Below are 25,338 nucleotides of genomic sequence, written 5' to 3'. Positions count from 1 at the left end.
AACTCACAGGAGCAATTCTCCCCTAAAGGGTTGCCGTGAGTCAGCATCGACGGGGATGGCAATGAGTTAGAATGAGTGAGGGCTAAAGGTACCAAAGGTCTGGGGTTCCCTTTTTGGTCGCCAGATTATATGTGCACTTCTTTAGCCAAGTCCCTTCCTACACTGACACGCTTCAGCAATTGTGTATGTATTCAATACCAGCCTCCTCCTTTCTTCTCCAGCCACCATGCCAGCCTCCCCCCCTTCCAGGCATGAGTTCTGCCCATGACACTGTTCAGCTCTGCAGCTGGCCCTTGACTCTTCGGCCAACTGCCAAGGTCAATGGATACTTCAGGTCTTTATCTTAGGGAGCCTTTCTGCTGGCAGCTCCTTCTAGCCTTGTTCCACACACGCACTGATACTTTACTGGCCCCAGGCTCCAGGTGTTTTTTATGCATTATTTGTCCCATCCTCACAACTTCAAGGTTTGTTACATGAGGTGAATGGCTCAGAGAAATTAGTAATTCATCTACATTCTTAGAGCTTAGAGTTCTAGAAAGTGTCAGAACTAGGATTTAAGTCCAGATCCAGTTGATTCTGAAACTCTATATTATGACCGTGACTCTGGCTTTCAGATTTCATGGACTAGGAAAAGAAAATGAAACACTTTGGTGGGCACTAATGGAGGGCTGCCAAATGTGTGTCTCTGTGTGTGTGTGTGTACTGGTGCCAGCCCAGCTGCGGTGGGTGTGTCATCACTGCCTGCAAGGTTGCTCCGAGTCAGAGTCGACCTGATAATTGGTCTTAATGGCTTATCATTTACCGTATTGTATGTACACAAAGGGCATGTTATATGGCCTTTGCAAATCTTCCAGCCTGGTTACTCATTAGCTTCCTGTGCAAGCTGTGTCATATGTGTGCTCACATTATTGATGTGTCTCTTTATATGTGAAAATGTGTGTGTGTGTCTGTCTTAAAGTACTCCCCAAATGGACTGATGTGGAAGCTGCGGGACACTATCTACTGCATTAAAAATGAATTTCTCTATTGTATCTGCTTGTATATGCATAGGCTATTTCTTGGAGAATAAGAAATCAGTAACAGCGACTGCTTTGGGTCGGAGACCCAGAGCTCTGAGGTGGGCAGGAGATGTCTCACATCATCAATATAAGAAGCTTTTGTCTGTTGTGAATTTTGTACCAGGTACATTATGTATTGACTGTTAAAAACAAAAACAACAACAAATAAATTGAAAATAAGTACTTCCAAGGAAAGCTGTTTCAACTTTCCTTACGGACACGCATAACGGAATTATGAAACTGTTTGAATGCAGTTAGCATTACCCCATTTTTTCTCGTTTCAAAGTAGAGTGGCGAGAACTGGGTCACAGTCAGAGAGTAGTAGCCTTTGGGTGGGGACCATATGAGGCCACACTCACTAATCACCACTGGGGATGCCTGGAGGGGTGCCCTCAAGCATCTCTGCACTCACAAGCAAGGGGATTTCTTTTGGGGTGGTCCAGGTGAAAAAAAATCCAAACAACTTCCCCAGCATTAGAGGATTAAAAGAGGGTCGGGCCTGACTGGAACCAGCAGTTTAAAATTAGGAACCTGGAGTTGAACTTGATGCAAATTCTTGAGCTTGACAAGTCCTTCAGACTCACCTGGGATACTTGTTAAGGGTCTTGGCTTCTGCCACCCTTCTCCAGAAACTGTATCTCAAGGTAGGGTAAGGGGAGGCATCTGCATTTTAAACAAGAGCCCAGGCATTCTGATGCACCAGAGACGTCATTTAGAAAACCACAAAGAGCCCCGTATTGTGCATCCTCACAGCCCGAGGATGATGATGCTATTATACAAAGCTGAGCTCTTCCTGAGAGAAAGAGAGAGAGAAATGAAAGCCCTCATACCAGTGACAGTCAAAAATCAAACAGCTACAGTTCCCTTCCCCCCTACCCCCGCTTGCCACACCAGAGGTCAAACAGGATGTGTCTCAGATGGAGTCCGCTGATGCAAACAGGATCTGGGGAGAAATAACATTTTTTCCTTTTCACTCTGAACCTCCATCCCAGCGGTCCCGGAAACCGCCCTGATTAGAGCATAATTGATTTGGACTTGGGAGCAGAGCAGGCAGGCGTGCACACAGCCTTCCCACGCAGTGGAGACTGTGGAGCAGCAGCTGCCTCCCTCCTCTCTCGACTGCATTCAGAACAATACCCGGTGACACTTGCTGTGTTTCTTAGGACGACGACGGCAAGCTCGTTGAGATGATCAAGTCCTTGCCTGTGCCAATCGCCCTTCAGAGAAACAGCGGGCCACTCCTGACCAGCCCCCACCAACCGCAAACAAAGTGCATAAATATTGCCTCTATGGTCACATAGGATTTGGGGTCTTTTGCTGGTCAGGAAGTGATCATGTATTATTTTGAAAGCTGAGTCAAGCTTTCCAGTTTAGACAAGGATCATAAACAGTTTGGCTTTTCTTTCTTTCTTTTTTCAAAGCACACATCACAAAGCGACTATGATGGAAATGTATCAGGATTGAAAACACATACCAAATAAATAACAACCCCCCCCAAAAAAATCCCCCCAAAATCCCAGAAAGCTGGGAGGAGATGAGTGTGAGTCAGAGAAGAATTCCAGCAGGGGTGTTTTAGCCCCACATCAGACTCCTTATTTTCAAGTCGTCATTTCCTCTTGTTGGCCTGTGTGCCAAGACCCCATGGAACTGTAAATGCGCCACCAGCCAACCAAGTAATAACTGCTAGCCCTGGAGCATCCCTTCAACCCACACGATAAATTCAGTGCCCTGAATGTATGGCCACCCATGACGGCTGTTGCTGTGTTGGCTTCGTTGGCAGCCAGACACCAGGTCTTTCTTGTCCAGTGCAGCTGGGTGGGACTGATCTGCCAACCTTTCCATTAGCAGCCAAGCAGCCATGTATGTGCTTAACTATTTGGGCTACGATAGCTCCTTGCTTGCACTTAGCCCCAAGTCAAGACAAGCTCACTGCTATCAAGCCAATCTGCCTCACAACGACCTTATAGAACAGAGCAGAACTGCCCTTGGGGGTTTCCAAGGCCGTTGATCTTGATGGGAGCAGAAAGCCTGGTCTTTCTCCCACAGATCAGCGGCATGTGAAAGCTGACCAATGAATAAGACCATAGAGGCAATATTTATGCAACTAAAATGCCTCCACTCTGTTTGCCGTTGTTGGGGGCTGGTCGGGAGTGTGCTGTGGTTTCTCTGAAGTGCGGTTGGCACAGGCGAGGTTCCAAACATTAACCTCGTGGTTAGCACTCTAAGATATAACTCACTACAACACTAGGAGATTTTGTAGCCCTTTAATATCAACTGATTCAGTGTCTCCCCCACCCACCCCCACGCCCCGCCAAATTGTTCTTTTGTTATCAGGTGGCATAGAGTGGGTTCTGACTCATAGCAACAGAACGACATCAGAAAAAAACAAAACTGCCCAGGTCTAGGCTAGCTTCACATTTGTCGCTATGCTTGTGACCACTGTTGCAGCCACGACGCCAATCCATTCCATTGAGAGTCTTCCCCTTTACATAGACCCTTCTCTAGAGACTGAGGACATGATCGAAGTACTTGAGACAGAAGTCGTACCCACCTTACTCCTAAGGAGGATTCTGGCCTTACTTCTTCCAGGTCAGACGTGCTCATTTTTCTCAAAGCCCATAGTATTATTCAATAATCTTCGCCAACACCATACTTCAGAGGCATACATTCTCCTTTGGTCTTTCTTATCCACTGTCCATCTTTCACATGCATGTGAGGCCATTGAAAGGAACAAGACTTGGGTCACATGTACCTTAGTCTTCAAAGTGACATCTTTATTCCTTGATGCTTTAAAGAGGTCTTTTTGCAGCAGAGTTGCCCAATGCAATACCTTGTTTGGTATCTTGACCGCTGCTTTTGTGGGCATAAACTATGGATCTGGGTAAAATTCAATCAATGGCAGCTTTAGTATTTTCTCTGTTTAACACGATGTTGTTTATTGGTCCAACGGTGAGAAGTTTTCTTTATGTTGTGATGTAATCCACACTGAAGTCTGTAGTCTCTGATCTTCATCAGTAGGTACGTTAAGTTCTCTTCACTTTCAACAAGTAAGGTCGTGCCATCTGCGTATCAAAGGTTGTTAAGGAATCCTCCTCCCATCCTGATGCTGTGTTCTTCTCAAGATAGTCCAGCTTCTCAGGTCGTTTGCTTAATCTCCTGATTGAGTATGTATGCTGAAAGGTTATCACCCTGGTGCACACCTTTCCTGATTTAAACGGCATTGTATTCTATTCTAACAGCAATTGCTGAGTCTATGTACAGGTGCTATATCAGCATAATTAAGTGTTTTGGAATTCTCATTCTTCCCAATCATATTTTGTTGTGATCCCCACAGTCAAGTCCCTTTTCATAGTCAAGGAAACACATCTTTCTGGAATTTTCTGTTTTCAGACAAGATCCATTGAGCATCAGCAATGATGTCTCTCCTTCCACATTCTCTTCTGAATCTGGAAGGAATTTCTGGGAGTTCCCAGGTGATATGCTACCACAACTGCTTTCAAATGATTTTCAGCAAGATTCCACTTGCATGTGGTATTAATAATATTATTTGATAACTTCTACAACCTGCTGGATCACCTTTCCTTGGGATGGACATAAATATGGTGCTCTTTGTTGGTTGGCCAGACAGCTATCTTCCAAATTTGTTGGCACAGATGAGTAACCACTTACAGCACTGCATCTATTTGTTGAAACATCCAATGCCTTCATTGTAACATGGACTTCTTCTTTCAATACAATTGATTCTCAATTATATGCTACCTCCAGAAATGGTTGCATGTCAGCCAATTCTTTTGGTACAATGATTCTGTATTCCTTCTATCTTTTTGTTGTTGTTGCTTCTTGCATTGTTCACTACTCATTTGGCCATAGAATCCTTCATCATCGAAACTCAAGGCTTGATATTTTTTCTTCCGTCCTTGCAGCTTAAAAAATGCCAAGTGTGTTCCTTCCTTTTAGTCCTCTAACTTTAAGTCTTTGCACATTTCATAATATTACTTTGTCTTCTTGATCTGCCCTTCAACGTTTTCCCCCTGCTTTTTTACTTCACCATTTCTTCTACTTGCTTTAGCATCTCTATGTTCAGAAACAAGTCTCAGGGGCACTTCTGATATCAGTCCCCACCCTGACCCCTACCCCACTCTTTTATGACTTTTTGATTTCTTATTGTATGTCATCCCACAACCAGTCTGGTCTTTGGTCATTAGCATTCATTGCATTAAATGTGTTTCATACTCAATAAATCAGATATTTTGTTAAATCCTAGTTAGGTCTTTATTTTTTTAATACTACAAAAGTCTTCTACCACTTGCCTGTCCATTTGTCGTACTGTGATGGATTGTGCGCTGCTGTGATGCTGGAAGCTATGTCTCTGGTATTTCAAATGCCAGCAGGGTCACCCAAAGTGAATAGGATCCAGGGGAGCTTCCAGACTAAGAACAGACAATGAAGAACGACTCCGTTCCCCACTTGGCTTAAAATCAAGCCATGCATCAGGGTTGGATCCTCTCACCATATCTGTTCAATCTAGATGCTGAGCAAATCATCAGAGAAGCTGGGTTACATGAAGAAGAGTACAGCATCAGAATTGGAGGAAGGCTTATTATTAACCTGCTGTATGCAGATGACACAACCTTGCTTGCTGAAAGTGAGGAGGACGTGAAGGGCTTGCTGATGAAGATCAAGGATCGTAACCTTCAGTATGGATTACAATTCCATGTAAAGAAGACCAAAATTACCACAACTGGATCAATAGGTAAGCATCGTGATCAATGGAGAAAGATTGAAGTTGTCAAGGATTTTGTCTTGCTTGGTTCCACAATCAATGCTCATGGAAGCAGCGGTCAAGAGATCAAAAGACCAGCTGCATTAGAGAAATCTGCTGCACCAGACCTCTTCAGAGTATTGACGAACAAAGACGTCCCTTTTAGGACTCAGGTGCGTCTGACCTGGTATTCTCCTTTGCATCACATGCGTGTGAAAGTTGGGCATTGAATATGGAAGACCATCGAAGAATCGATGCATTTGAATTGTGGTTCTGGAGAAGAATATCGAAAGTACCATGGACTGCTAAGAGGACAAACCGATCTGTATTGGAAGAAGTAAAACCAGAGTGCTTCTTAAGGGCAAGTGCAGCAAGACTTAGTCTTACATACTCTGAACATATTGTCAAAAAGACCCCAATCCTCGGAGAAGGACATCATGTTTGGTAAAGTGGAGGGGCTACAAAAAAGAGCAAGGCCTTCAATTTGATGGACTGACAGAATGGCTGCACCAATGGGCTCAGGCATAAGTAAAATTGTGAGGATGGCACAGGACCATGCAGTCTTTCTGTGCACAGGGTTGCTATAGGTCGGAACTGAGTCGATGGCACCTAACAACAACAACAACAACACCCTTCTTACTTCGAAAACTTTCTAGCATCTTACATAAATGTAGAGAGAATACTACAACACAATGCTCCTCAAGATAAGCAGCTGTCAATTTATGGTCCTCCCCCACCCCAGGTTATTCTGAAGTGGTCTGCAACATCTTGCTATTTCATCTATATAGTTTCAGTATGTGTCTCTAAAACATAAAAATCCTTTGTAAAAAATCATAAATCATAGATACAATACCACTCCTCGATTTAGAGAGATTTACTTATGATCAACCTGTAGCCACTTGTCTAGCTTTTTTCAAAGCAGAAATTTGCTAAAATGAAATCGTGATGAGTACCCATCAACTCCGGCATTGCTTCAGGCACCTCACAGTCTAGTGTCGCAGCAGCAGAGATGCTTAAGAAGGAGAGGCACAAAAGTTTGTCAAGGGCTTGAGAGGACAACGCGGGAGTCAAACTCTCCCCGGCTGCAGAGACCATGTTGGATTCTCCGGCACTGTAGCCTTTGGTCTGGATGTTTATCCTTTCATTTTTCAGACCTCCAGTTTGCTTGTTTATCTTGGCCATCCCTTTCCAGCTCGAGACTCCCCACACCCTGCCATCTGGCTCCCTCTCTGGTTTCATTCCCCCAGCCCAGCCCTGAGCAGAAACCTAGCCTAGATTCTGCACAAGGTTTGGAGTGCTGGACCCCGTTCTTTATACCTAAGTCCATCTGCAGTCAAAAGGGGGCCAAGGGAATTTTTGGAGAAGATTCTCAGGTCCAATGCCAAAAGCCCACAATTCTCTTTACTGTCAACTGATGGCTGGGTTCAAAATAAATGAGTATCTCCGTGCCATGGTGGCTATTAACTCATTGTGATGAACTTAGAAATGAAGTGCCAGGACAGATAGACAGAATCAGAACTGTGGTTGGTGTTTCCTTCTTTAAAAAAACAAACAAACAGACAAACCCGAAACCATCCTACCATTGACTGTTCAACTTGCATCCTTTGACATCTGAATCTCTCCAATCAAGACAGCGACGTCTTAAACTATGAGACTTACAGTAAGATTTCATTTTAGAGCATCAAGAAAATATCTTCCTCGTGGTAAAACTGTCGCCAATTTGTTGCGCTTGTTGTTTTGAAACGTACAGTGCAGTCACATTAAATTCACCAGGTGGTGCCACCATTGCCACTAGCCGCTTTCCAAAAGTTTCAGAGTATTTTTGATGGTAAGGAAGAGTTCCTGTGCACACTGAGGCAGCTAGGTTAGGATATCTGACCAATAAATGCCTCCCACGTTCCTGCTGCTTCCCTGGCTTGTCAAACTTCACAGTCTTTGTAAGCTCCGCTGGCCACTCAGACCAAAGACCTCCCCACGGTTCACTCCCAACAGGAGCAACACTGTCTCCACACCAACCAGAGCAACGTCTCCCACTGAGCACATGTGCTTGGTGCTTACTAATTTCTTAGTGTCTATGAGTATTATCTCATTTCATCCTTATGAAACTATCAGCATCACCTCTTAAAAAATGAGGAGACCCTAGGCACATGCCCAAGGTTTCAGGAACAGCAAATGACAGCCGGACTAAATGACTCTGAACGGTTCCCACTAGTCTATATTACAGCTTTAAACAAAGGATCACAAATCCACCTGGTGCTATCGGTGATACTTTTATGCCTGTGTGAGCTCTCCTCGCCATAGACTGTGTAAAGCACCTGGCAAATGTAAGTGCTTGATGCGTCGTGGGTATTAACTATTGTTGTTGGTGCTCTTTTTATTAGTACTGATATGTGGTCTGGCCCAGAGGAGTCTTGCTTCTGTGTGTGTTGAGTGCTGTTGTGGTCACAGAATCATGAGATCTGGCCTTAATGTTGCCAGATTTAATGGATACATTCATAGGATAAACACTTAGGGCATTATATTTCTGCTAAAAATTTTATTCATTGTTTATCTGAAGCTCCCATTTAAGTGAGCATCCTGGATTTCATCTGGCAGGTCCTGGTCGAGGGACTTAACAGCAGGCGAGGGAGATGAGCACAGTACTACGGAGCAAGAAGACCAGGTTCTGATAAGCCAGATGGTGCTGATTAGCAGGGTTGTAGGAATTCTGAGAAGGGAGGGCACAGTGGGCGCTGGGCAGCCCGAGAGGATTTTGCAGAGCAGGTGGGGCTCCCCGATCTGGCAGATGGAGGTTTCGCAGGCTTCTAGGCTGCAGAGAGGATTCATAGAAGTAGCAACAGACCCGGTGGCTTCTCTAGTGCACTTATTATGGAAAGTAAGTCATGGGAACGACTGAAAGAAGGAGATGATGCACCTTCAAGATCTTTCGGAAAGTGCACATCTCATGAACCCAGATGGGTCCAAACTGACAGTCTTTGCACATCCCTGGTCTCCTGCTGGGAGAAGTGGGACAGCATAGCAGCTGAGATGTGCTGAGGAATGGGAGAAGTCTGAACAGGAAGCATGACCGCCCTCTTCAGAGGAGCCCCTGCATAGCAGAGGTGCCTCTCTCCTCTCCTAGGACGACATGAAATCACAGGGTCAGGAAGATGCCTGGAAGAATGGCAGAGCATTTACTCAGTGCCTTTATGATCAGACTGTACATTTTTTATATGATTCCATTCTTCTTCCAGTATGTATATACATACTATATGAGGGATACCCCCAAATGCCAGAATTTTAAAATCTATGTATTTAAGGTGGGGTTGTTTTTTTTGTTTTGTTTTGTTTTTTTACAAGACAACCTTATCACCTTCAAAGTACTCTCCATTACACTTAATACATTTGTCAAATCTGCGATTCCATTCTTGGAAACATTTCTCAAACTCGTCTGTTTGGATGGCTGATAGCACCTCCCTCATTTTTTTCCCACCTCTTCTGTGTCATCAAATTTCTGTTCTGTCAGGTCCCTCTTCACTCGTGGAAACAAAAAGAAGTCACATGGAGCGAGGTCAGGGAATAAGTTGTTTGGGACAAGAGAGGCATGCTGTTTTGGGCCAAAAACTGGTGCACTGAAATGGCTGCCTAAGAAGGCACATCAGTGGCAAAATCAGTCCCCTGAGTGCCACAAATCAGGCCTTTTTTGTTGTACACCGTTGCAAAATCTTTTCAGAACCTCTAAATAGAAAGTTGATTAATGGTCTGACCTGGTGGAATGAACTCCAAATGCAATACAAGCTGACATTTCATCCATTCAGGAAGTTGATGGGCATTCAGAATGAGGTTTGTCATCAATTGACATTTCACCTTTTTTGAAATGAGAAAGTCACTGCTACACGTGAGGTTGTTCCCATAGTGCTGTCCTTGTAAGCTGTGTTCAACATCACAGCAGTTTCTGTGGCACTTTTTCCGAGCAGGAGACAACAACTTCACAGCTGTCCTCTTAAATTGGCTATCACAAAAAATGAGGTTTGAACGAAACCGCTTTTATGAAACAATTCACTGTGACCAGAGAGAACCTTCCCAGGTGACGCCACTGGTTGCACTAACTCAGAGTGAGTTGCTGGGTCCTTGCCGAGCAGGAAAAATGGGTACTCTTAAAGCTCCACTCCACCCAGTGTGATTCCGGTTTGGGGGGGGGGTTACCCCAGTGTGTGTGTGTGTATGTGTATTGCTTTAAAGTAGCCTTCAAATCAATGTCTGACTTATGGCAACAGTGTGTGGGTGTGGTAGTTACATAATCTGGTGTCAACTTGTGAAGGGGTGGAGTCTAGCTTGTCAATCAAGTCATAGATTGATGACCCCATTTGGAGGCGCCACAGAGATAAATAGCTCACTGGAGGCCAGATATACACAGACTCTGCTTTGTATTCCTATTGACAAGCCACATGGAGCTACATGCTGAAGGAGTCAAAGACCTGGAACCGGTGGAGCCACATGGAAACCCACTCCAGCGCTGAGATGCCTTCACCACCACTGGATCCACAAGACTTTCCACCCACTGGCCTGTGATCTTCCTGCATTCGGGGCCATTGCATGGCTGCATGAGTCTAAAAAAGAATTATGGACTGGTATCGACATATGGGCTAATATCGGACTTATGGACTTTATCTGGGTGGGGCTGGGATGTTTTCTTAATGTAAAATGGCTCTTGGATATAAAGTTCTCTTTTGCACACATATGAGTGCCTCTGGATTTGTATCTTTAGTCCACCCGGACTAACACAGTGGGTGCTAGAACAGAACTGTGCTCCACAGGCTTTTCAATGGTCTGTTTTTGTCTTGAAGTAGATGGCCAGACTTTTCTTCTTGTGGGTGAATTTGAACCAGCAACCTCTTAATTAGTAGCTGAGTGCTTACCTGCTTGTGCTATCCAGGGATTTTGCCACCAGGGACTCTTTGATTCTTATAATAATCCTATTTTTAAAATTGTGATTCTTGTTTTATGGAGGAGGAGATGGGTTTAAAAAGGTCAGGTAATTGACTGCCAATCACACAGGATTCAAATTTAGGTCTGCCAGATTTCAAGTTCCATCTCCTTCTCCTGCACTTCCACCTCCTGCCAGCCATTCCTAAGGAAATACGCATCTTGTCCTCTGCTTCAGAGACCACGGCTCTTTTCTCATTCCCGGGATATAGCTTTTTTTTTTTCCTGACTCTGATTGGTAACTGGAATTCTGACAGTCCCACGGGCCTGCCTGCTGATGGCGGGGCCTGTGGACAAGCCTTCGTCCTCATCCTCCAGTCCCGAGGAAGGCAAAATCCCTCCTGCTCTTATTCAGATAATCCTAGATGGGTCCTCCGCCCTACCAGTGTCCCCTAAGAGATAGCAGTCTGATTCCGCCTCCCTGCAGGCCTACTCTATTGAGTACTCCACCCAAGAAAGAAGGGGGGTGAAAATGCATCTAATTAAAAGAACTTTCTGGGAGCTAGGAACAAAATCCAGGCAGATTACAGGCCAGGGCAGGCCGGCCAGCCATTAGCTTTTGCAGATGTCTAGAAGGAGACCACTTAGGGCACAGAATGGAGAGAAAGCACTTTGAACTGCGAGGAGCACACTTTTGAAGTTGAAGGGCCATGAAAACAATCTGTCTAATTTGTTGGAACACATTCTTTCCAGCAGCTTTGGGTTCGGGCTGTGATGCCTTCTGCAGGGAGCTGCGACCTCATCTTTCCTTCCCTGCTCTCCCCCATCGTAACTGCAGGGCTTTCCCGTTATACCTAACATATGGTTTGCAGCAGGCAGTGCGAGATCCCAGGAATGAGCAGAGGCTCGGGTTTCAGACTCGAGAGAGACTCAGGTGAGTGGTGAGGACTGGCCTTTGTTTTATATGAAAACAGGCTTGCAAAGAGAAAGTGGAGTGACCCTTTAGCTTGGAATGAGGTAATTAATTCTCCAGAAACTCCCATGGTTCCCTGGGCAACATAATCACTGTGCTGTTGATAGGAAAAGCAGGAACAATAAATTGAATTCAATGACAAGTGTTCTTCTTTTCTGTTCTTTCTTGTGTAGGGAGCTCCTCCCTACCAACCCAAAACACAAAACAAGACTCAAAATCTGAACGGCACACCCATCCAGAACTCTTAACCCTTCATTCTCACCCTGGGCCCACTCTCTCGGTCTCTCTCTGTCCTTTCTGAAGCTCGGTGTGTGTGACTAGGGTTAGGCTTGAGGAAATAAGGAAAGAAAAAGGTGCAATGAACTCCCACGCACACTTGTCCCCAGAAAAGCCTGGGGTGAGCTTCAGAGCCGCTCTGTCTGCAGGAGTAGGGTCAACAAGGCAGAATTCCTGGGAGGAAAAAGAAGGAGGAAATCAGAATGAGGCCTTTGTGTTCATTAAAAAGTACCAAGGCTACAAGGAAGAAAAAAGAAAGACAAAGAATCTGAGAAAGTCACTTAGAGGGTCTTGACTTTTTTCCTCACCTCAAAACCAGATAGGGGCCCTGCTGGCGTAGTGGTTACACAACTGGGCTGTGACCTCCAAAGTCCGGAGTTGGAAACCTGCCAGAGTAACAATTTCAGGATTGTTAAGAGGTGACAAAAGTTTGTCCTCGAATCCACGAAGCAGGATGGTCCTTCAGAACTTCATCTTACTCTACCTTGGCCTCTTCCCGGTTCATCAACTCATGTGAACAATGAGCATAATCGCGACATCCACTTCTTTGGGTTGTTGTGGGGATTCCGTGAGTCGATACACGTAAAATGGATAACAGTGGGCACAAGGAAGGAGAAAATGTTCTAAAACTGACTGCGGTAAAGATTGTGTAACGCGGGTTAGGGTTAGGGAAAAAATAAAATTAAAACAAAAAGACTGTATAACTCATATTGATATGCATTATTGAATGGTATCATATATGGATGAAGTGCCCCTAAAAACTCTCGAAAAATAAGATAAAATGCTCAGGACAGCCCTTGGCTTATGACAGGCACTCAATTAGCTATTATTATTATTGATCCATATGTACAAACCCCTGCTCAGTTGAAGTGTGGAGTTTTTCATGGTTGTGTTGGCTGGGGTGGGATATGGTATGGAAAAAGCAGAACATGAAAGCCCACTTGACATGCCAACTGTTCCTTAGGGAAGTAAAAGTCAAATGAATTCGGAAGGAGATAACGAGTCCTCTCGCTGGGCCTTGTCTCTGGGTGATTCTTTCAAGGACACGCTGGTTCCCACAGAAAAGTGCCTGGCTCCTCTGGTAACTGTTCTGTTTGTGGGAAGAGGTTTGGCATTCACGATGCTCTTGTAGATTATGTTTGCCAAGGGTTTGTTTGTTTGCCTGTTTGCTGTTGTTGCTCTAAGCACTTCCTGCCTCCCCCCATCCCACCCGCAGCAACCCATAGGAGCATTCTGACCCCAGAGGGATGCCAGGCTGGGCTCCGTGTAAACAATCCATGCTGTGCACGGGCCAGATGGCTCCACACAGCAAGCTTTGTTATTTCATTCACACACAAAAAAGTCAGCAACAAGCTGATTTTGCCATTTTAGGCCCACTGGACGAGTAAAGAACCCTCTTTTGATTTGCAGGCTTATTTTGAGGGCAGGTAGATGAACACAGGTACAGATAATAACTCCCAAAGTCATTGCTGGTCAGATGTGGACAACTCAGACAGAACACCCACAAGGGCAAGGCTCCAAGTCCGCTGATGCTTCCCACTCTGCAAGTTCTCGCGGTCTCTCATCTTGGCCTTCTGCTCTCCCTCGCTTCCTCCCCAGGTTATTGCAGAAAGACATGTTTGAATGCTTAGCATTTGATCAAGCTGACACTCATTTAAAGGCATATGGCTGTTTTTACATCTAATCAAGTTTGATTTAGAAGAAAAGGGAAAAGAAATCCTGTGAGGCTCAGTGCACTGGGGCTTAGAATGGCTCTCTCCAAAATCTGAGAACAAAGATTGGACTGGGAGGGAGGAGAACTAAGTCTTCACCCTAGTTCTGTCTCCATTCATTTTAATTTTTAATACTTTTAAAAAAATAAGGGTGATGTTTACATGAAAATTGCTCAGAAAGTACGTCGAGTTCCCAAGCGCGTCCTCTGTCCTCGGCACAATCTCTCCTGCCCGTGACACTCTTGCATCCCTGCACTGGCCCAGTTGGTGGGCCAGTATTGATAAGACTCTTACTAACCAAGGAACCCTGGGGGCGCGATTGAGTATGCATCGAGCCGCAAGGCCTGCCCTTCCAGTCCTCAGAAGAAAGATGCGACCATTTGCTCCATGAGGATGCATAGCCTTGCGAATCCTCTGAGTTCTAGGTGTATAGGAGTACTGTGGGTGTCAGTCAACTGGATGACAGTGGTTTTCGGGGTGTTTGTTAATTAAGGTTCATAGTTTACATGAGGTTTTGGCGAATGCATGGCGTCATGCCAGGAAGAAATCTCTATTCGTGGACAGTCCAAAGAAACCAAGACAGTCCAAAGAAAAGTGATCCCAAAGAGTTAGCACTTTATCGAACAATCTCATACGCAAGTAAACTTTTTGCTGAAGATAATTCAAAAGTGATTGTAGCCGTACATCATTAGGGAGCTGTTAGAAATTCTAGGCAGATTAAGAAGAGGATGTGGGAAAAGGCCTATCACTGCTGGGGTCAGATGGAACTTGGCTGAAAGCTGAGAAGACAAGAAAGATGTTTACTGTGTTTCATTGACCACGCGAAGGCGTTCGACTGCGCAAATCATAACAAATTATGGATAACACTGTGAAGAACTCCAGAACAATGGATTTTGCTCATGCAGGATCTGTACATGGACCAAGAGGCAGTCATTCAAACAGAACGAGGGGTACCACCTCGTTCAACATCTGGAAAGGTGTGTAGCAGGGTTTGTTTCCTGTCGCCATATCACTCAACCTGCATGCTGCACAACTAATCCAAGAAGCTGATCTACATGAAGAAAATGAGGCATCAAGATCAAAGGAAGCCTTGTTAATGACTTTTTTTAATGGTGGAATAATACTCCATTGTATGGGTGTATCTCCGTTTGTTTACTCGTTCCTCTATTGGAGACTGTCTTGGCTGGGTCCAGATTTGGGCAATTATAAATACAGCTGCTACCAACTTGTTTATACCAGTTTTTGTGTGAATAAAGGTCGCCAGTTTATCTGGGTAAACACCTGGGCACACAACTGATGAACCCCTATGGTAAGCCGACGGGTAGCTTTGTCAGAAGCTGTGGCTGAATCACTTTTGCATTTCCCACCAGCAGTGAATGAGTATCCCTGTTGCTCTCCACACTCACAGGGGGTGTCAGGGTTCTGGATTTTAGCCATTCAAATAGGTGCATGGTGGCACCTTATTATTATTTTAACGGGCAGCTCCTTAGTGGCATAGGCTCATGTGCGATCTGTGGATCTTCTTTGTTGAGGTGTCTGTTCAAATTTAGCGCCCATTTTAAGATGGGGTTGTTTTCCCTCCTGCTTCTTTTCCAGGGGACCCAAGAGTCTTAAAAAAACAAAACCAAACAAAAAACCATTGTTTAGTTCTTAAATTCTTCCGCTAAACAATCTTCGACATAAGAGTCTGATTTTTCCTTGGGCACCTTTAAACACCACTATTTTGAACCGGAAGGCGTTTGGCGGCGCAATGATTAAGCAGGCGGCTGTGAACTTGGAAAGCTTGGTGGTTTGAACTCTCCAGGAGCTGGCTGGGAGAAATGGCCCTGGGATCCATTTCTGTAAAGATCATAGCCTAGGCTACTCTGTGGGTCCGTTTTCTATTTCTCGCATGGAGGGTCATTATGAGTCAGAATAAGCACATAACAACAGCTCCAGGAAATAAATAGCAACATGGACCGCTGTGCCTCTTGGCTTAATTGCAGACTCGGTCCTGAAGTATTGGCCCTCACTCACCTTGTCCTGCATCTCTTGACCCGACCTTCTCCCTTTCTGCCTTATTTTCCTGCACAAGATCGTGCCTCACCCTCAACACTCCCTTTTCAGCTTTGACCTTATGTTTCCTCCTGGATGACCATGATTTAAACTTTGATTTGGGCCTCAGTGACTATTTATTTCCCTGAAAACAAAACAGAGCAACTTTCTCTCACCGCTCTCCAATCCTAAGATCTCACAGATTGACCCCAGAGGGATGTTCCCAGGTATGAAGGAGCTCTGCTCCGTACATGCGCCACTGTTCACCTTCCGGGGTCTCCTGCCTTTTTGTGCCCGGTGGTGCTCAGGAAACTCTGCCCTCCCTGGTTTTGCTGGGAGACCACATTCCTCACAGCTTTCCCAGACTTTTACAAAGGGTTAAAAAAGAGCTGGCAACATTTCGGTCTCCTGGGTGTTGTATTTCATATTCATGTCCCAGGAGACAAGTGCTTATAGAAGGGTGTGTTTGGTAATTAAAAGGGAGTGTGTATAATCACTTTTCATTTAGTCACGAGATTTTTAAAAGCGAGTATAGTGTGTGTGTATGTGTGCGTGCGCGTATATGCGTATATACACGTGCACGCATGTGCATGTGTGTGTGAAGTTCTTCATAGAAAATGTTTGCAAATCTCTCTGAGATCCTTGGAAGGAGGCTGCTTGGCCAAACCCAGGAATTAATGAAACACAGACTTGGCTATTTGGGGGCCCTCCTCAAGGAGACTCTTATCATCCAACAAGTGTTTGCCTGCAGAAGGGGTACCTCACAGGAAGTCAAGGGCACATTATGACGTCTATGCATTACTCTGTTGTCAAGGTCTGAAGCGCCTACTCTCTCTGGCTTCTCCGTCGGCAGTGTGCTTAAGACATTTAGGTATTTTGCTATCCACTGTACTCCAGGGGACCCAGGCCGAGTGTGTGTTATTTAACTCCACCACCTCCTTCTGTAATGAGCAACTTCTCAGGTGGGGGCGGCTGAGGGAACAAAGCCCCCTGCCCTTTGCCAAGCCCTCCATGCTCCTGCCAAGGCACCTGCGGAGAGCGCCAGGGCTCAGCCTGGAAGAGAGACAGCTTATTAGGTTTCAGTGTGTGAGATGACACAGGGCCTTTCCAGGACAGGCAGGCCTAAAAATCCTGGCCTTTGTTTCTTGGCCAGGTTTTACCCAAGCTCTCCCAGGGCCCGGCGATCATTAAGCAGCGGCCCTGCCTTTCACTTTCACCGGCTTTGAGAAATTTGAGCAACTTAAACAGACATGAAATATCAGGGGAAGGTCCCAGCCACTAGTGTCTCCGGAGATCTCAGAGTTCAGTTGGGGAAGTGTCACGTGTTGGCTACACTGGTCCACATTCAGAGTCTGTCTCCTCAGTGGGCTAAGTCTGACCCAAAGGTCACCTCTATGCATAGACTGAGTCAAGTACAAGATGGGTGTCACTTTCTCCCTGACCTGCCTGCTCTTGCTGGAATGGGAGAGGGTATCAGGCACTTTTGTTAGGACAGAGCACCCAGTACAAATAAATTTAGGGGAAGAAAGAAATGTATTGGGTCCACTAACTACACAAGCCAAAGGGTAGGTTGGTTTCGGGATGAACTGGCTTCCTGGCTCAAATGAGGTCACAAAGACTTGGTTTCTCTCCATCTTTAGGCTCTGCCTTCTGTTTGATTGGCTTCATGTTCAGCCTCCATGGGGTGGTCCCAACAGTCCCCGACTCCCCCTTGTGGTGACAAGATGGCAGAAAGAGTTGTAGCCGCCATAGCATAAAGCTGGGGGTGGGGTGGGGGAGGGGTGCGGTGGGGGACGATGACACTTTTTCTGGAATTCTAAATTCTATCAAATTGTAAATACTTGGGGGGCTTTGCAGGTCATACAGTCTCGGTAACCACTTGGCTCTGCTATTTTACTACTAAAGAAATAGTAAGTGAACAGGCATCGTGGTGTCTCAGTAAAACCTTATTTATAGAAACAGACCGTGGGCTAGATGTGCTCTGGACTTTCTAGTTGGCTAGAGAAAGATTAGGCTTCCCATTATTTCCCTAAATATCGACCGTCTCAGAGTCCCACAGGAGCAATAATACTCTGATAGGGCCCGCTGTGAATCAGACTCAACCTGACGGCAGTGAATTTGGTTTGGGGGTTTCATCGTTCATCAGTCTCTGGTACGACAGCATTGTTGGAAACTGGCTGCCAAGCCCGGATTGATCTCCTAGTTTCTCTTGTAACCAGTAAGGCCAGGCGATGGAGTTCTAGCCAGTATAGCGTCAGTGAAAGAATGCAGACCATTTGGGGTCAAAACTCTTAGTGAACCCGCTTTCTTTTCCACAGGAGTCCCTCAATAGCAGCAGTGGGTAAGTGCTTAATAACTAGTGGCTTCAACCTCCCCAGAAACCCCTGGAACACAGACTGCTCCAGCAGGTCCCCCGAGCTCCTATGGAGCACGGTTCTACTCCGCACACTTGGGTTTGCTGGGAGTCGGCGTTGGCGCTGGAATCAGCTTGATGGCAAGTACTAACACTATGCCTCTCCCCACCCTGTTTACCTTCTGTGGCTAGATGCAGATGCTGAAGCTGCAGGAAGTCCACCAGCCACAAAGGAAAGAAGTCTGACCTTGGGGCATCTGCCTAAGCCAGTATGGGAATGGGAAACACATGATTCAACACTTGGGGTCGATTTGTTTTCGTAGTTTATCTACTTTCACTAATACAGAAATTGGCTTCAGAAGGGGAAAGATTATGTAACAAATATCTAAAACATGCAGCCCTCGCTTACTTGTTGTGTAGTCGTTGACAAGGAAACTAGTACTCGGTGCCTTTGAGTCAGTTGCTGACTCACAGCACCCTATAGGACAGGGCTACACTGCCCTGTGGGTTTCTGAGACTAACTCTTTTCAGGTGTAGAAGCCCTTCTCTTTGTCCTGGGGAGCTGGCTGGTGATTGCGAACTGCTGGTTTTCCTTTAGCAACCCAGTAAGGAAACACCACGCCACCAGGGCTTCAGGTAAGGAAACAAGAACGGGCTGTAAAAATGGCGGTCCACATTATGGAATGGCAAAATATCTGTTAAAACTGTTTCTTTTGGAAGGCAGGTCGAGTGGCTATCAAGCCTGTAGGTCAAGGGAAAGTTATGAAAACGAGGCAGAGTGTTCTGAGGCTTGTGTTGCAGGTGTTACAAGAGAAAATCTGGTTTCTTGCAAGAGTTGATTAGCTTGTTGAACGGAAATACAAAAGAAATGAAGATAATCACAAAATTTGGAGAACTTATTTAGTCTAGACCCCCCCCCCCCAGTAAGAAGGAAGATTGTAAAGAGAGAGAGAAGAAAGGAAACACACACACACACACACACACACACACAGCTTTGAGAGGACAAAAACCCAGTAAGAACTCTTAGTTAAATATAGGAGCTCAAATGTGCAGGAAAGATCAGGTTAAGGGTGTAGCCTCGCCCCCCAGGCCTATTGTTCGGATGGTCTCAAGGTGGCCCAGGGAGAGCCAGGGAGACCAATGCTTTCTGCTTTAGGACTAAGCCTAGGAAAGAACTCTGGGTGTGGTGTCTGGCACTTGGAATTAATTGGAAGCAAATAAATGAGGACCTTGTGAATGTCTTGTATTATCACGGATATCACAAGCTTGCGCAAAATAATCTTTGATTGGTCAAGCCTTACCCTTGGGAGCTAAGTTTGCATGAGCAGGAAGTTGGCTTTTTTGAAGGTTGTCTACAAGAAGGGCACTTTAGATGTGGTCACAAAGGACAGTGCTGGGCAAGGAAGGAAATCCGAGAGGGCAGCTTATAATAGACAAGGAGTTCCTTCCAGGAAGCAGATGAAAGGCTAAGGAAGGAATCTCCCCGCACCCCAGGAGGCAGAGGATCTGTACACTCCCCCACCCCAGGAGGCAGCATTCCGTCTCAGGTATAAAGAAGAACTGCTGTGTGTTCCCCGTTCTTTCTCTCATGAATGGGAGTTTGGTGGCACTTAAACTAGTGCCTCCGCGGTATGTGGATGGATGGTAGGGGGTGGATAACTGGCCTTTTAGTTAATAGGTTACTGGACGCTGGGGAATGAGAAGACGCGTGTCCTCAAGAGTCCTGGACTTGGAGAGAGGAGCATGAGGCTCAGGGTGGACTTCCTCGAGGCCCACATGAGAATAACCTCTCTGTGGGAAAACTCATTGCCATCGCGTCAATGGTGACTCAGCAGCCCTGCAGGACAGAGTCGAACTGCCCCTATAAACAGAATGTAACTCTTTACAGGTGCAGACGGCCTCTTTGAACCACTGATTTTGTGGTGAGCAGCTCAGGGCAAAGCCCACTATGCCACCACGACTCCTTTCTATGTGGGAAACAAACTCACTGCCAACGAGTCCATTCTGACTCACAGTGGCTCTGTAGGACAGGGTCGGACTGCCTCTTTGGGTTTCTGAGACTCACTCTGCAGGAATAGAAAGCCCTCTCTTTCTCCCATGGAGCATCTTGTGGTTTTGAACTACTGATCTTACAGTTAGCAGCCCAACACGTAACCACTGCTCCCAAACATCTCTGAATTCCCGATAGAGCTTCTGATCTTATAGATTCCTTCCCCTCTGGATTTCCTCAGCCTATGTTGGGTCTTCATTTAGTCTGCGGCACCCAAATAGGAAGCTCAGGTCCTTTCTTGAATTACATATGCTCACAACACACAAACCCACCTCTCGCTCACACAAATTACTTATGACCGTGAGAGATTATATGGAGGAAGCAGTGGAGAAGCAAGGGAGGAAGGTCTTATTAGTACAGCAGGACAAAGTTGACATGAAAGAGCAGGTACAGTTGTCACCATTCCTAAGCTACACCCACTACGGTGAGTTTTGCTGGCCCTCCAGTTTACCTAGACTTGCTGGATCTCCACATTTTCCACTCTCCACTCTTCCCCAGGCTTCCCCTCCTCTCTTTAGTTGTACCAAGGGCTGGAAAAATTCCCTTGGATACTACAGGCAGGCTAACTCTTTGGCACCCTGGTAGATGACCAATTAGATGTCTTTTTAAATCGATGGTTGGATGAAGTCAGAAGCCTGAGTGCAAGGGATGGGGAGAAGCCAAGGTGGAGGACCACACTCAGGCTCTCTCTTGTTATCCTAAGCAATTCTGCTCTGACCCAAAACGTGCATGCCTCCCTGCGTACAATAAAAGAAGTACATTTGGCAAACTAACATTCCTTCGGAGATGTTTTTGTTTTAAAAATCAATCGTCTGTTTTTAAGTAATCATGTCCAGGAGGATGACGCCTCGACCTCCTAAAGCTCAGCGAATTAGTTGTAACAACTGTACCATTCTCTTTCTGAGAGTAGGTTTGGTCAGTCAGGGACATTGCACTTTGTAAAATGTTGTATACATGGAAGTCAAACAAACAAATCTCACGATGCACGGTTTATTCCGGCAAAGGGTGTGTGTTGGTCAGTGCAAAAGAAGAGTTTATAGTGCCCTGGGCTCTCAGGTTGAAAAATTTGCTATTTTAAACATATTTAAACTTTAGCGTATTTGAAGGATTTTCAAAGTTAAACAAAAAGAGAGCATTTACTGTGACTTTTGTATTACACTCTTCTAAACCAACCCTGATTTGCTTCCTGTACTCCTGTCATGAACACCAAGGATTTGAGAGGAAGAAGAAAAACACTGCAGTTTGTGATGCAGAAAGGATCATTCTTTACGGTCCTGCACAGCTGCGTGCGCCGGTATCCCATTAGCCTCCGGATCTGCTCAGCATCCATTCTGGAATTTTTACAGTGTCATAACAGTATGCTTTCAAAAGAATAGGCCCCTGCACACACGCCCTCCTCGAGCGTATAATGTCATCAGGATGTTTTATCTGCTGTCGTATGTCTCGCACATGATGAATCCATTTCCCTAAACAAACCTTCACACATGTCCTCACTATCTATAAATTTTGAATCCTGACATTGAGGCTGTTTCCCTCTGACGTCTGGACTGCCCTGAGTAGCATGGTCTTTTCTTTTCTTTTTTGTGTTTTGAATTGGGTGATAGTTTTCCAAGAATGAAGGGCTGTCACGCCTTTCTTCCTGATGGATCCCCCTTGGGAGAGAGGCATGTCAGGAACACGCAAGCCTTAACCCCGCCGAGAAAAGCCCCAGATATGCTCCCCAGGTCACCAGGAGATTAAACAGGCCTGATCTGCAAGCATCCTCACCTCCGAGGGGTGATAACAAGGTCACCCTGTACTTAGCTTGGGCTTTATAGTAATACATCTGGCATCCGTCGAGTCTCTTCATTTCCAAAGTGCTTTCCTATTTATGACTTCATCTTGCCCTCTCGGGAGAAGGGAAAGGAGCCGGCTAGTGTAGGCAGACCTGACTTTCTCCTGCCCTGTGGCGCGCGCCTCCCTTCACCTTTCTCAGGTAGAGTTTTCCCATCAGTCAAGTGGTATCCTAATTGCTATTGTCTGCTTAGGGCTGTGCAAATGAAAATGTGCTTGTGGTCGAGCGGGAAAGTGCCTTGGGAAATATAAAAGTCACTAGTTAGAAATGTGCGGTGATGATAAAAGCCATTTGCAGCGTCGGGAAGCTTCACCACTAGAAGGCACCGAAGGAATGAAGCAGGAAAAAGGTTTTTGGTCTTTATTTTGGGATGGCAGGCATGGCTACAAAGAAGACACACTAACGTGATAGGCTCTCCGTTGGGCTGCACGGCATCGCTGGTGTTGGCCCGTCCTCCACCCCACCCTCTCCCACTCAGAAAAGCATGGGAGAATGCAAAGAAGTGAGGAATGTGGTGTCATCTTGATGTGATTAGATTTTACAAAAAAATGCAAACTCAAGATTTTTCTTCAAAATAAAAACCTTGCTCAGATGGACCAAAGCTAAGGGGAGATCCGTTGGCTTGTGCAGTAACAGAATCCCCAGGCCCAGGTGCTGGCTGGATCCTGGGGCTTGAATGGCGTCATTGGGACTTTGGTATGTAACTGTCTCTTGGTTCTGCCTTTGGTATTGGCATCGTTTTCAGACAGTGTCTCTTCATAAGGGACAAATAGCCGCTGACAGCTTATATCTTTAAATCTAGCATCCTCGTGTAAAAAAAACCTTTTTCCTTTATGAGCAGTTCCAGAAAACATTTTGGGATTAAGACTCATTAGATTAATTTGGAATCACTGCCCCTGGGCCCTGACCATCAACTACTGCGTGCAGGTCAGTGGGATATGCTAATTGTTTAAAACTGTATTCCGTTCTCCCCTCTCTCTCGCTCTCTCCACACACACACAGGGGGCCTGGGAGGAGGAGAAGGTGGAGTTAGCATCCTCATTGGAACCATATGGACTCAGAGAGTGTGTCAGATGTTCCCAAAAGGAAGACGGAGGCGCTGCTGCAGTAGGAGAAGGGATGCTCACTGGGCAAGCCCGCAGATGTTCTCCGTGCTCAACATGATCCTCTGACAGTTGAGACGAACAAATTACTTGCAACGAACCTAAGAAGTCGGTTGTGATGTACCAGTCTGTAAGGACAATAAAGTTGAAAATCTCTAATGCAGTCTTACAGATCTTTATCATAGCTTGAAAAGTTTGTGTTGGTGGGTTTAATGCGCTGAAGGAAAGATTGACGTGTGATTTGGACCCCTCGACAGAAGCTTGCAAAATGTCCAAAGCCAACCCAAGGCTTCTTTTCACAAGCGGCTTGGTAAGAAATTGCCCTGCAAAGATGAGGAGGAGATTACTCAGTCTGCTTTGCCCAGATAGCACCTGTGCTTGCTGTGAAAACACAAAGCCTTACCGCTGATTTCCCAAGTTTTTCATGACCTAAGGGCAGCAGAAGGCAGTACAAGTCTTATCACCTGCATTTAGAAGCCGGGAAATTGACATAGCAATGGCTCAGATGTAGTCAGAGTGGTTAGCCGTCTCCCTGGTGTGACTTGACACTCTTCACAACGCCCTACTATTCTTGGAAAGGTCTAAAGTATGCAGTCTCTGTCATTTGAGTCACAGCTGAAATGCTTTCTTAGATATGTGTGGTTCAGCTGGATTGAGGTATTATATTACCCGAAGGCCAATGCATAATTAATATATTTTTAGAGATTCAGTTCTATTCAACAGGTACTTATTGAGAGCTGTTATTATCATAATAATACTAATAATATAGTAATATTAAACATTAAAATAATAATAATAGAACTTATTGTAGCCATAAGGAGCCCTGGTGGTGCTGTTGAGTAAGCATTGGATTGCTACCGAAAGGTTGGCGGTTCCAACCCAGCAGCAGCAGCTCTTTGGGAGAAAGGTGGGACTGTGTGCTCCCATAAAGATTTATGGCCCCAGACACCCTATACAGGTTAATTATGCATCAGAATTGACTCAACAGAGGTGAGTTTGGTGGAGTTGCTACAAAATATGCCATCTGGGCTGCTGTTCATTCCAACGAATAGGAAATCCATTTCAAACATTTTAAAATAGAAAAGGAATTTATTGACAAGCCCAGGGGTGAAGTGGCCTTCAGGAGGGACTCGTTCCAGAAGTTGGATGATGCCATCAAAGATGCAGTTTTCTCTCTCACAATAGTATCTGTTTCATCCTACGGTTGGCTTCCTCGTGGTTGCATGACGGCGGGGACAAGAACGTCCTGGGAACGGGAAGCCTGGTGCATCCACATTTACCTCTGTCAGGAGAGAGGCGCTGTCCAAGGAGTTGATCGCTGTGGATGAAGCAAGCCTTTCCCCTTAGCAAGCAACCCCTCTCTCTTGCTCTGGTTCACACCGCACCACGTCTTGCCTACCTCCAAACCAAACACTGTGGCCGAGAGGATGGCATATGCTGGTAAGCCAGGACCATCTTCCCCAGAACATGCGGCCTATGTATCTTACTTGAATGGAAAGGGGGAAATGCAAATATGTGTCTCACTAGAAACTGGCTTTTTCAGTTAATAAGCTGGGCTGTGCTTTCAAGGAGGAGGTGAGAGAAAAGGACCCAGAACGCAGAATGTAGATTTGGGTCAGAGATGGAGATTTGGAAGTGAAAGCCAGGAAGCTAAGTGTCTGGGGTAGGTGGAGGGTGAGTGCCTAGAGAGGGCTAGAGGGAGAGTATGGTGTGGTCCTGCATCATCGGACAGGACACCGTCTAGGTATAGCAGAGGGGGAGCATACAGGGTGGGTTCAGGATGAGCTCCCAAGGGTAGTGCAAGCTGAAGAGTCCTTGCTATCTTCATGCATAAGAAAAAGAAGGGGGACCGAGAGGGCCAGGGAAAGCTAAAGACCACCGTCTTCAGAAGGCAAAGAGGAGTCACCTCAGAGACTGCGTGAAATAAGTCCTCCGTCGTCTCCGCTTCGTTTGTTGGGGTGATGGTTATCAGGGGCCATCCAGTCAGTTCTGACCCACAGTGACCACAGAAGGAAACCCTGCACGGTCCTGTGCCACTGTCACTGTGGTTCTTGTGCTTCATCCCATTGTCACAACCGCTGTGTCCATCCATCTCTTCCAGCGTCTTCCTCTTTTTTCTTTTCTTTTGATGCCCCTCCACTTTACCAAGCCCGATGATGTCCTTCTCTGGGGGCTGGTCTCCCCTAAGAGCAGGTCCAATATATACAATGAAGTCTCGCCATCCTTGCCTCTAAGGGGCACTCTGGCTGTACTTCTCCCAAGACAGGTTTATTTGCCC

This window comes from Tenrec ecaudatus, chromosome 16 (genome assembly GCF_050624435.1).
Source record: "Tenrec ecaudatus isolate mTenEca1 chromosome 16, mTenEca1.hap1, whole genome shotgun sequence".
In the NCBI taxonomy this organism is placed as follows: Eukaryota; Metazoa; Chordata; class Mammalia; order Afrosoricida; family Tenrecidae; genus Tenrec; species Tenrec ecaudatus.
Note: the sequence above shows the minus strand (reverse complement) of the source record.